The sequence below is a fragment of the Rattus norvegicus genome, chromosome 18 (genome assembly GCF_021556685.1).
Source record: "Rattus norvegicus strain SHRSP/BbbUtx chromosome 18, alternate assembly SHRSP_T2T, whole genome shotgun sequence".
Taxonomy (NCBI): Eukaryota; Metazoa; Chordata; class Mammalia; order Rodentia; family Muridae; genus Rattus; species Rattus norvegicus.
The window spans coordinates 15,127,047-15,136,257 of record NC_141551.1 but is presented as its reverse complement, the minus strand read 5'-3'; the positions used below and the strand labels follow the sequence as shown (position 1 = coordinate 15,136,257).

Below are 9,211 nucleotides of genomic sequence, written 5' to 3'. Positions count from 1 at the left end.
GAAGAATCTGGCTGTTGTCGGAGACTCTGGCCCACAGTTCATGGTGCTCATGTAGAAAGTCACTTACCTGACTCCACCAGACAGAGTCGGTCACACGTACAGCACATTGGCAGAGAGTACAAGCCTCATAGTGTCAGCTTCTGTTTACCATCCCATTCTATGAACATCACCGTGGATAGTACAGACTTCTGATGGGGAAGGATCCCCTTCCTTTACCAAGCCTTTTATTTAAGGTCAAAGAAACCAAACTGAATTCTACTCATGCGCAAATGCAATTTTTTATTTATTTACTGTAATGAGACTGCCAAAGAATTCTTTGCATTTGAGAATTGAATTCTGTTCTGTTACAAATGTTGAAGTAGAGGTAGAACAACTATCTCTTCTTCAGAGTGAAATTTAAATAAAAGTGGACCCACAGGAAGGGGAAAAATATGTCCCATTGAAACCAACAACGCTACCCGCCATATTTGTTTTTATTGACCCTTTCAACATATACAAAGAGTGGGTTGTGGCACAACCCTCTTGGCTTTGATTGTTGGCTGTGGTTTGATTAGATTTACCAAGGATGATGTGAGGGCTAAATGGATAAGCAAGAGAGGAAACATTATTACTCTTAAAATAAATAAATAATAGATAAATATGTTAAAAGATGTGTGGGTAGGTGGGTGAATGAATAAATGAATGGATGAATGGAAACGCAGTGGGAATGGCTTCTTTGGATAATTTTCACAGTGACCCAGCCGTGGTGTTATGACTGAAGAGCTATAGTTTCTTAGAAAATGGCTCATTGTACTTGAAGAATAAATGCTTTCTTTCTTAAGCCTCAACAAGACAACACAGTATCATGTCCTGAACCACCAGGTGGCTTGTGAACACTGTGTGACTTATATTCCCATCTCATCGGCATGCTCCACTCAAACGAGGGATAGATTCACAGTAAGGCTACCGGAAATCATATTTTCATAGATCGTATTATTTTTATGACCCCCCATTAAGTCATCTAGTTTTCTCACTCAGTCTTTTTCAGATATAAACAGACATGAGTATAATCTCCCGTCAGGATAGTTTTGAAGATGAAGGCTGTGTTGTGGACCACAGAGCTGTAGAAGTAGGAAGAGTTATCAGGCACAAATGACCATTGCTTTTTTTTCTCCTGGGTCTTTTTTTTTCTTTTTCTAAACAAGGTATCACATGTAGCCCTGGCTGGGTCAGTTTGACCTTGGACTCACAGACATCTGTGTGTCTCTGCCTCCTGAGTGTTGTGATTAAAGGCATGAACCACTATGCCTGGTTTGTTATTCTCTCTCTCTCTCTCTCTCTCTCTCTCTCTCTATATATATATATATATATATATATATATATATATATATATATATATAGTCATTGTGGCATTGACTTAGTGTGATGTTCATTAATTTTTGTTTTTTAGACTTTTTTTATTAGTTTACTCTGTGTGTGTGTATTTGGGTGTGTATGCGTGTGTGTGTGTGTGTGTGTGTGTGTGTGTGTGTGTGTGTGTGTGTGTACATGACTACAGGTGCTGGATCTCTGGAATGGAAGTTTCAGGAAGTTGTGAGCTCCCTAGAGTGCATGCTAGAAACCAAATTCTGGTCCTCTGCAAGAGCATCATATGCTCTTAACTTCTGAGCTATCTCTCCAGCAGGTTTTTATTATCACAGATATTAAGTGAGAGAAATACAGTAATGTAGCAAACTTGACATTTCCACATCGATCATTAAGAAAATGCTCCACAGGGGTTGGGGATTTAGCTCAGTGGTAGAGCGCTTGCCTAACAAGCTCAAGGCCCTGGGTTTGGTCCCCAGCTCTGAAAAAGAAAAAGAAAAGAAAAGAAAAAAAAGAAAATGCTCCACAGACATGCTCATGGGTCAGTTTGTTGGAGACAATTTCTTAACTGAGGTCCCCTCTTCCCACATGTCAAGTCGTCAAGCATGACTAGCCATCACAGTGACATAGAGGACTACCCATCATCTTGCATGAGAGACTCATGGTCTATTCTGAGATTCTCATGCATGTACACACTATGGATACTCAGAAATATCTACTTAACTATGGACTGGATGAAGAACAAGGTGCCCATGGCTTCCATCTAGTCAATTATTATTATATTAGATATTATGTAGTATATTATTATATTATTATGAAGCAAATTATTTATACTACTGAGCTGCAAGGAACCAAAACAATACATGCCAATTAAAACTGAAACCTTTAATGAGACGATAAAGTGGAAACAACCAAACTCCGTCCAACAGAGACCACGATGAACCTACCATTTCCTGCAGCAGCAGAAACCATCAAGAACATCTCATCAAACTACCCCGGGGTCTGCAAAATCCAAGTTTCATTTAGCACAGCTCTTTAATATCAGTAAACAAACACTTCTGTAGCAGCAGGCTAGGAGGGAGGTGATGGCTGGCTTTCAAGCCGGAGGCCACTAGCTCCATGTGTACAATGATGCCTGTTGGGTTGTGGAAAGGGAGGCTCAGTCCAGGGTCATAGGGATTTGGCTCAGAAACACTGGGATCATTGTCTTCAGAGGCAACAAAGGAGTTGGTTGTAAAACTAAGCTTTAATATGAAGCCAAAAAACTTTTGCTTGTCATCTTGTGTTTGTTTGGCATTCAAGTGTGGCAGTCATTTTCTGTATTTGGTACTGTTTACATTTAGAGTAAGGCCCGCAGCCATGAAATAGGGACCAGCTTTCAATATCTCACTCTTAGAAAAACGAAAAGGAGAAGAAATTGGAAACCAAAGCAACAAAGCCTCTAAACTTTCTCCTCATGTGTCCTGTGACTTCTTGTCTGAATCTTTGGGCCTAGGGAGATAGTGTTAAATGGTAGCTTTGAGTGCTCCTTGACTCAGGAGCCTGCTGACCCTCTGGACAGTTCGTCCATAAATAGATACACATTTGAATTTGCCTGGAGGAAGGGGGCAACATTCACTTGGTATGGAGACACAGTTTTCTGTGCTCTTGCGTTTTTGGTTGTATGGGAATTTCTTGTCAAATTCTGTGTATTGTATGAGTGCATTATGTGGTGTGTGTGTGTGTGTGTGTGTGTGTGTGTGTGTGTGTGTGTGTGTGTGTGTGTTGTATTATGTATGTCTGGTGTATGTCGGTGTGGTCACTGTGGAATTTGTCTCTTCAACTTAGTAGTATCTACATGGGCCTTGGGGAGAGGAACTGTTGTGGTCATGTCAGCTTTAATTGCTGGTTGGGTAAGAGCAGGGGAGTGGTAATAAATCCGTAAACCTGCAGGTGAGCAAGGCTCCTTACAGAGCAGGGCGGGTGCGCTGAAATGCCCAATACATTTGCCTTCTGTCTTAGGGTCTCTATTGCTGTGATGAAACACCATGACCAAAAGGCAAGTTGGGTTGGAAAGTGTTAATTCAGCTTATTCTTCCTCACTGTGGTTCATCACCAAAGGAAGCCATGGCAGAAAGTTAGGTAGGGGAGGATCATGGAAGCAGGAGCTGATGCAGAGGCCATAAAGGGGTGTGGCTTGCTTCCCCTGGCTTGCTCAACCCAGGATCATGAGCCCAAGGATGGCACCACTCTCAATGGCTGAGCCCCCTGCCGTTGATCACTAGTTGAGAAAATGTCGTATGGAGTAATTTCCTCAACTGAGGCTCCTTCCTCTCTGATGATTCTAGCTTATATCAAGTTGACACAAACTTCTTAAAAGATGAGAGGAAATTATCACAGTATGTCTCTGAATGTAAAAATTAATTAAGATAAACTACTAGAATTGAATGGCATATTATATTTCTGCAAAATTCTTTTCATTTGCATTATAAATTACTGTATGAATCTATTTCTGTCTTACTTCATTCAGTTACCTGATCATCATAGCTAAATAACTTTAAAACTTTTATACTCCCAATGGGAGTTTTGATGCTGAAGCTAAGAAATTAAGTGGCTGGCCAAGTATCAAAATAGTCTTACATTGGTCTGGGTTCCTGGTACTAGCCTATTTTTCATGGTGTCATGTGACTTCGTGAAATGTCATACAACTAAAACTAAATAATTCCTCTGTTGTAATACAATGAGATGATCACACACTACACCTCTGTTCTTTAATGTTACACACTTCCAACATTGAAAAATAATTAAATTTTTATTTATTAAAATTGTTCTTAGACATTTTCTTACATGCATATGAAGTACACATTGACCAATGTTCCATCCCCCATCTCTATGACCTCTATTTCTCTTCTCCACAAATCTTTCTTTCACAGCCCTGTCTGTTGATTTTGTTTTGTGATCCATGGAGACTAACCAAGGCCATCTCTGTGACAATGGATTGGGAGTTGATCCTTGGAGCCTACTGAAATCAGCATTGGGAACGCATCAAAAGACAGTGACTCTTCTCTCCCCATGATACATTAATAGCCAACAGTTTATAGGTAAAAGGTAGGGCCCTATGAGCTACTACCCCTTCCTCGACTGACTATTGACAGGGACCCTTTGTGTAAACCCAGTGTAGATGACTATAGTTGTTTAACTTCATGGTTGCAGTAATTATATCAAGTCTAGGAAATACTTCTTACAGATGTAAGCATATGGTTTGCACATTTCTTTCTTGTTTTGGACTGTTAGAACTGCTTTTTCTTGATTCCAAGAAGACTTCGTGTAATTCTGTGTTAAGTTAGCTTAATGCAAAGTCTCTTGCATCCATCAAATCTTAACATTGAAGGAGTTACGTTCTCTACCAACATTGTGTTATAGGCTACATGCGAACCCAAGCACTGTGTCCCTCCATCAACATTAGAACTATATTGTTTTCTAAGTTAGACTTGGTTGTGGATGTCCTAGCCTTAGTATTTTACACAAAACCTTTTGCTGAGCAAATATGTGAAAACCCAGTAAAAATTGGTGAGTAGAAGGACACTAAAGAATCTTGTGAAATCCCAGTTATCTAGCTGGATGTGGAAAGCATAATAGTCCTGTGGAAAGTGTGGAGGGTATTGGTCCTTAAAGAAAGAGCTTGAGGACACCTTCCACTCCAAGGATTAGTTATCTCAATAAATATTTATTGATGATTAGCATTGTATTTTTCTTCGGAGCTGTATCTTATTTTTCCAAACAGTTTTATAAATGAACATTTTGTGAACGTTGAATGTAAATATTTAAGGCACTAACTTAGGAGAACTTCCTGCTTTCAATCTCTTGTTTATTCTCCAGTGAGAACGTACAGTAACCCATTTCAAACTCTGGCTTGCATGCCTCTCAACAAGGCTTCCCTGAGCAATGAGTGCCAGAGCAAGATTGAGGCAGATTGTAATCTCTCGGCCTGGCAGACTGACATCATGTATACATGCTGCCAACATTCCTTTGAAAACAGATGTTCCTACAGAGGAACTGTTATCACATCTCTCTTCTTCCATTTGTTCAGTGAATGTTAATTGTGGAAAGTATGAGCTTTAAGATATGGCTAGGAACAATTCTTTGGGGGATATGCTCTTTTGAAGGGGGGGGTAAAGCAACTATTCTACCAGTATTTTTCATTTTATATCAGGCCTTCTCTCAGGAAGAAATTACCTATCTCCTCCCTAAAACAGAAGCTCCTATGTCTACATGCAGGAAAATTAGTTGTAAATATTAGCAGCATTTTTCTTTTAATTTTATTTATTTGTGTGTGCACATACAAACATAAGCGCACAAAGATGAAAGTGAACAGGTCGGTGGGGGAAACTGAGGGATTGAACTCAGATCATCATGCTTATCACCCTTATCCAGAGAGACATCCTGTCAGCTCAGTTAGCAGCATTATCTAACGTCTAAGTAGAAACTTCAGTTCTTGTGATTTTAAAATTGTTTCTTTTAATCAAAAAATGTGGGCTAATAGCACAAAATCCAAAAAAGGCAATTCCACTGATGATTTACTTAAAATTAGGATTCAAAACAGCACCTTGACTATAAGGGTCTTCAACTACTGTGATGAGTGTGGCTGTGTGTGTACAGAAGATACTGTGGCTGGCATGAGAGTATCAGGGATTTTCAATGTGTGTGTGTGTGTGTGTGTGTGTGTGTGTGTGTATGCGCGTGCACATATTCAAGGACAATCTTCTATTTAGATCATAAACCTAGTAAAACTGCACAAGACTGTATTTGATTAAATCTTCAGGCAAACAATAAGTCTTTGTTGGCAATTGTCTCTCTGCTGAAGTGATTTTCAGTTGAGTTTCTGACAGATGTGGTGAATACTCAAAGGTCAACTCTTGCTAACTCTGAGACCCTTTCCCCCGGAAGTCTGGGAGATGCCTTATATGTCTGTGCTGTGTTCTAGTTTTCAGAACTGCCATAATGTATTTGTTTCATATTTTAAGCCTTGAGAAATTCACATATTAAAGTAATATAGTAACAAGTTTCTTTCAGAAATTGTTGACTTTGGCCTCCTATAATCTCCTACAAATATCACTATCTGGTAGAAGGTGTTTCAGATGGAGATCTTTATTTTCTCATTGTGTAAATGAGTCTTTATACTGATTATTCTCTTTTGATTGAACCAATGAAGAAAATCTCTACAAGTCGCATTATATCTTCCTACTCTGAGTCTGTTATGACTTGAATTTTAAATGTCCCCCCAAAAGTTTGTATTCTAAATGTTTGTGGAGACCAAGGGGCCTTTAGGAGATGGGGTCTAGCTAGAAGTAGGTCATTAGGGTCAGATATTAGTAGGTATGTATTTGTCGTCCTTCTGTTTCTATCTCTGCTTCCTAGCCTGTCAGGATGTTAAACCCTCCATCCCACATTCCTGCCACCATGACCTGAGCTGCTTCTTCAGGCCTCCCCAACAGGATGGATAGAACCTTCTGAAACTAGGAGCCAAATTAGATATTCCCTCCCTTAAGTTATGTGTGCTATTGGGTAAATGAGAAAAATAATGAATAGAGCTCAAACTTTTCTGTTTTTTTTTCCAGATAATGCCTTGGTCCAATAGGTCACTGGACAAAGTATGACATGGTTGGAACAATGCCAGAAACAAGACAGGATCCTGGCCCCTCTGTGTGAATGCCTGTTTAAAGCCCTAAGCACTTGCCTCCACCCTGGATGGGCTGAACAATGTCTCCCTTTCAAAGGAAATAGGAACCCTAGTCAAGAACCTAGGCAACCTTTTCAGGGGCCCTCATGGACACATTAACTCTCTCGGCCAATCCCTGAATTTCTTTTGGAAGAGCACAATATTAGTTATTCCAAAACTCAGTTTGACTTTAGCACATAGATTTGTGAATGGCTCTACTCCACAGACATTTCATTCCTAAACACCAAGGGAGTCCACAGGTGTTCTCATCTCAGAGGGTACAAAGGGAACTCTGTAAGTGACATATCCTGGCAGGATGTCAGGGTAAAGAATGCATTTAAAAAGAAAAAGACTCATTTATGGTAGAATAAACATTATCATTAAAGTGCCCTACTCTAAATTAATCTTATACTTAAATTTTAAAATTACATTAATTTATGTACATGAATCTCTCTCTCTCCCTCTCTCTCTCCCCAACCCCATCTCTGTGTATAATATTTCCTTGGCATTCTATATATACAGAGGTCATAGGGCAGTCTCTCTCTCCCTCTACCACACAGGTCCTGGTGATCAAGCTCTGGTCATGAAGCTTGGTGGCAAACATGTTTACCTACTGAACCATCTCGATTGTCCTGATGACAGTTGCTTTGTTGTACAGAATTCAATGGTGAATTTAATTGTCCCTATTTTCTTGGACAGACAAATCATTCTGATATCTTGGGAACTAAGATGTTTTCAGGATTTTGAGCCTTCAGTACTAAAACAGGTCAGTCTCAAAGCTATTGAACTGCATTCTGATCAAAATGCTGGCTTGCCATCAGAAAATATATCAGTCTTTCCTTCCTAGGACAAGCATGATGTCCACTGAGTTTCAAAACATGGAGTCGCCTGGGCAACCTTTTACTTCTAGTGTGCACACAGTCTGTTCCAAACAGAGGGTCGTCTATTCCAAATTCAGGAAGAATCCTGACCCCGACTCCTGCTATTTAGAAGAGAAGCCTGAGGTATTCAGCAGTCACTTTATTTTCCTCTGTATTCATCACTGGATATGAGCACCAGGGATTGGGTTTGGTGTCCCTCAATGACTCTGCTCTCATCTGGCTAGAAAGTGGACAAGCACGATTGAGGACCCTGTCTCCTGAAGCCACAGCGAAGCTGGTGTCCTTGAGTCTACACTCGTATCCTATACTCATCTGTTTCAGCGTGGTGCTGAGTGATAATATATGTGATTTTTGTGTCTTTTTATGAATTGATAACAGTCCCTTATATTTGTTAATGATGATGCAAACCTTTACAATGTGTTCTCCTAGGAAGTTCATGACTGAAGAGGCCATCTGTCCTGCAGTTGAGCAACTATGCGCCTTTCTTGGGGGAGGGAGAGCCAGGAAGTGAGGATGAAAGGAACACATGCTGTGGTTTTATTGGGGGACACAGAGAAGATGTTTTCAAGCCTTTCTTCTCCCCTCCCCCACCCCACCCGGGTTTTAAAAACCTGTATTCTCATACTGGGTCTCTCTCTGCTCACTCTAATAAAGTTTTTGTTTAATTAATCTTAAATAGATGTTTAATCTAGTCACATCATTACATTTCTACTTTGGCTTGCTTGTGTTGAAGGCAGGGTTTCCTAGTGATGCCTTGGTGACCTTTGAATATGGGATCCTCCTGCCTCAGACTCTTGAGTTCCTAGAGAACAAATATTCAGTACTTTGCCTGGACTTCTAGTGAGGATGAATAGATTTTGTTTGGTTTGTGCATAAGTCAGCTTATTTTTGTGTGGATTTCCTGAAAATAAAACTTTGACCCGAATTTTGTGGATGAGGATTGGAAAGTACACAAGAGAAAGGAAGGAGAGTTGCTGATGGTGAGCTTCTAAATGCTCAGGTGTTTCAAATTTATTAGCTCCTTTAATTGGTTCTCACAACAACCAATAGGTATTGTCAAGTAAACTCATTGCCATAGATGACAAAACCATATTTAAAATTGTATTTACACATGCTCAAAGAGCTAGAAAAATTTGTAATTTTATCTCCTCTGTCTCTGAAAATAGTGGAGGTAAATGAAATCCCAAAAGTAAAGAAAAGAAAGAAAAGAAAAGAAAGAAAGAAAGAGAGAAAGAAAGAAAGAGAGAAAGAAAGGGAGACAGAAAGAAAGAAAGACATTCAGAACTTC

The 9,211-nt window shown here is 39.8% G+C and overlaps 1 long non-coding RNA gene across 1 annotated transcript; it reads left to right on the top strand.

The window, feature by feature from the left end:
• The first annotated feature begins 6,941 nt into the window (after positions 1–6,941).
• On the top strand, positions 6,942–8,596 carry LOC120098122 (uncharacterized). Its single transcript, XR_015642815.1, has 3 exons — positions 6,942–7,336; positions 7,603–7,808; positions 7,890–8,596. It is a non-coding gene; the product is annotated as an uncharacterized LOC120098122 (long non-coding RNA).
• Positions 8,597–9,211: the final 615 nt, after the last annotated feature.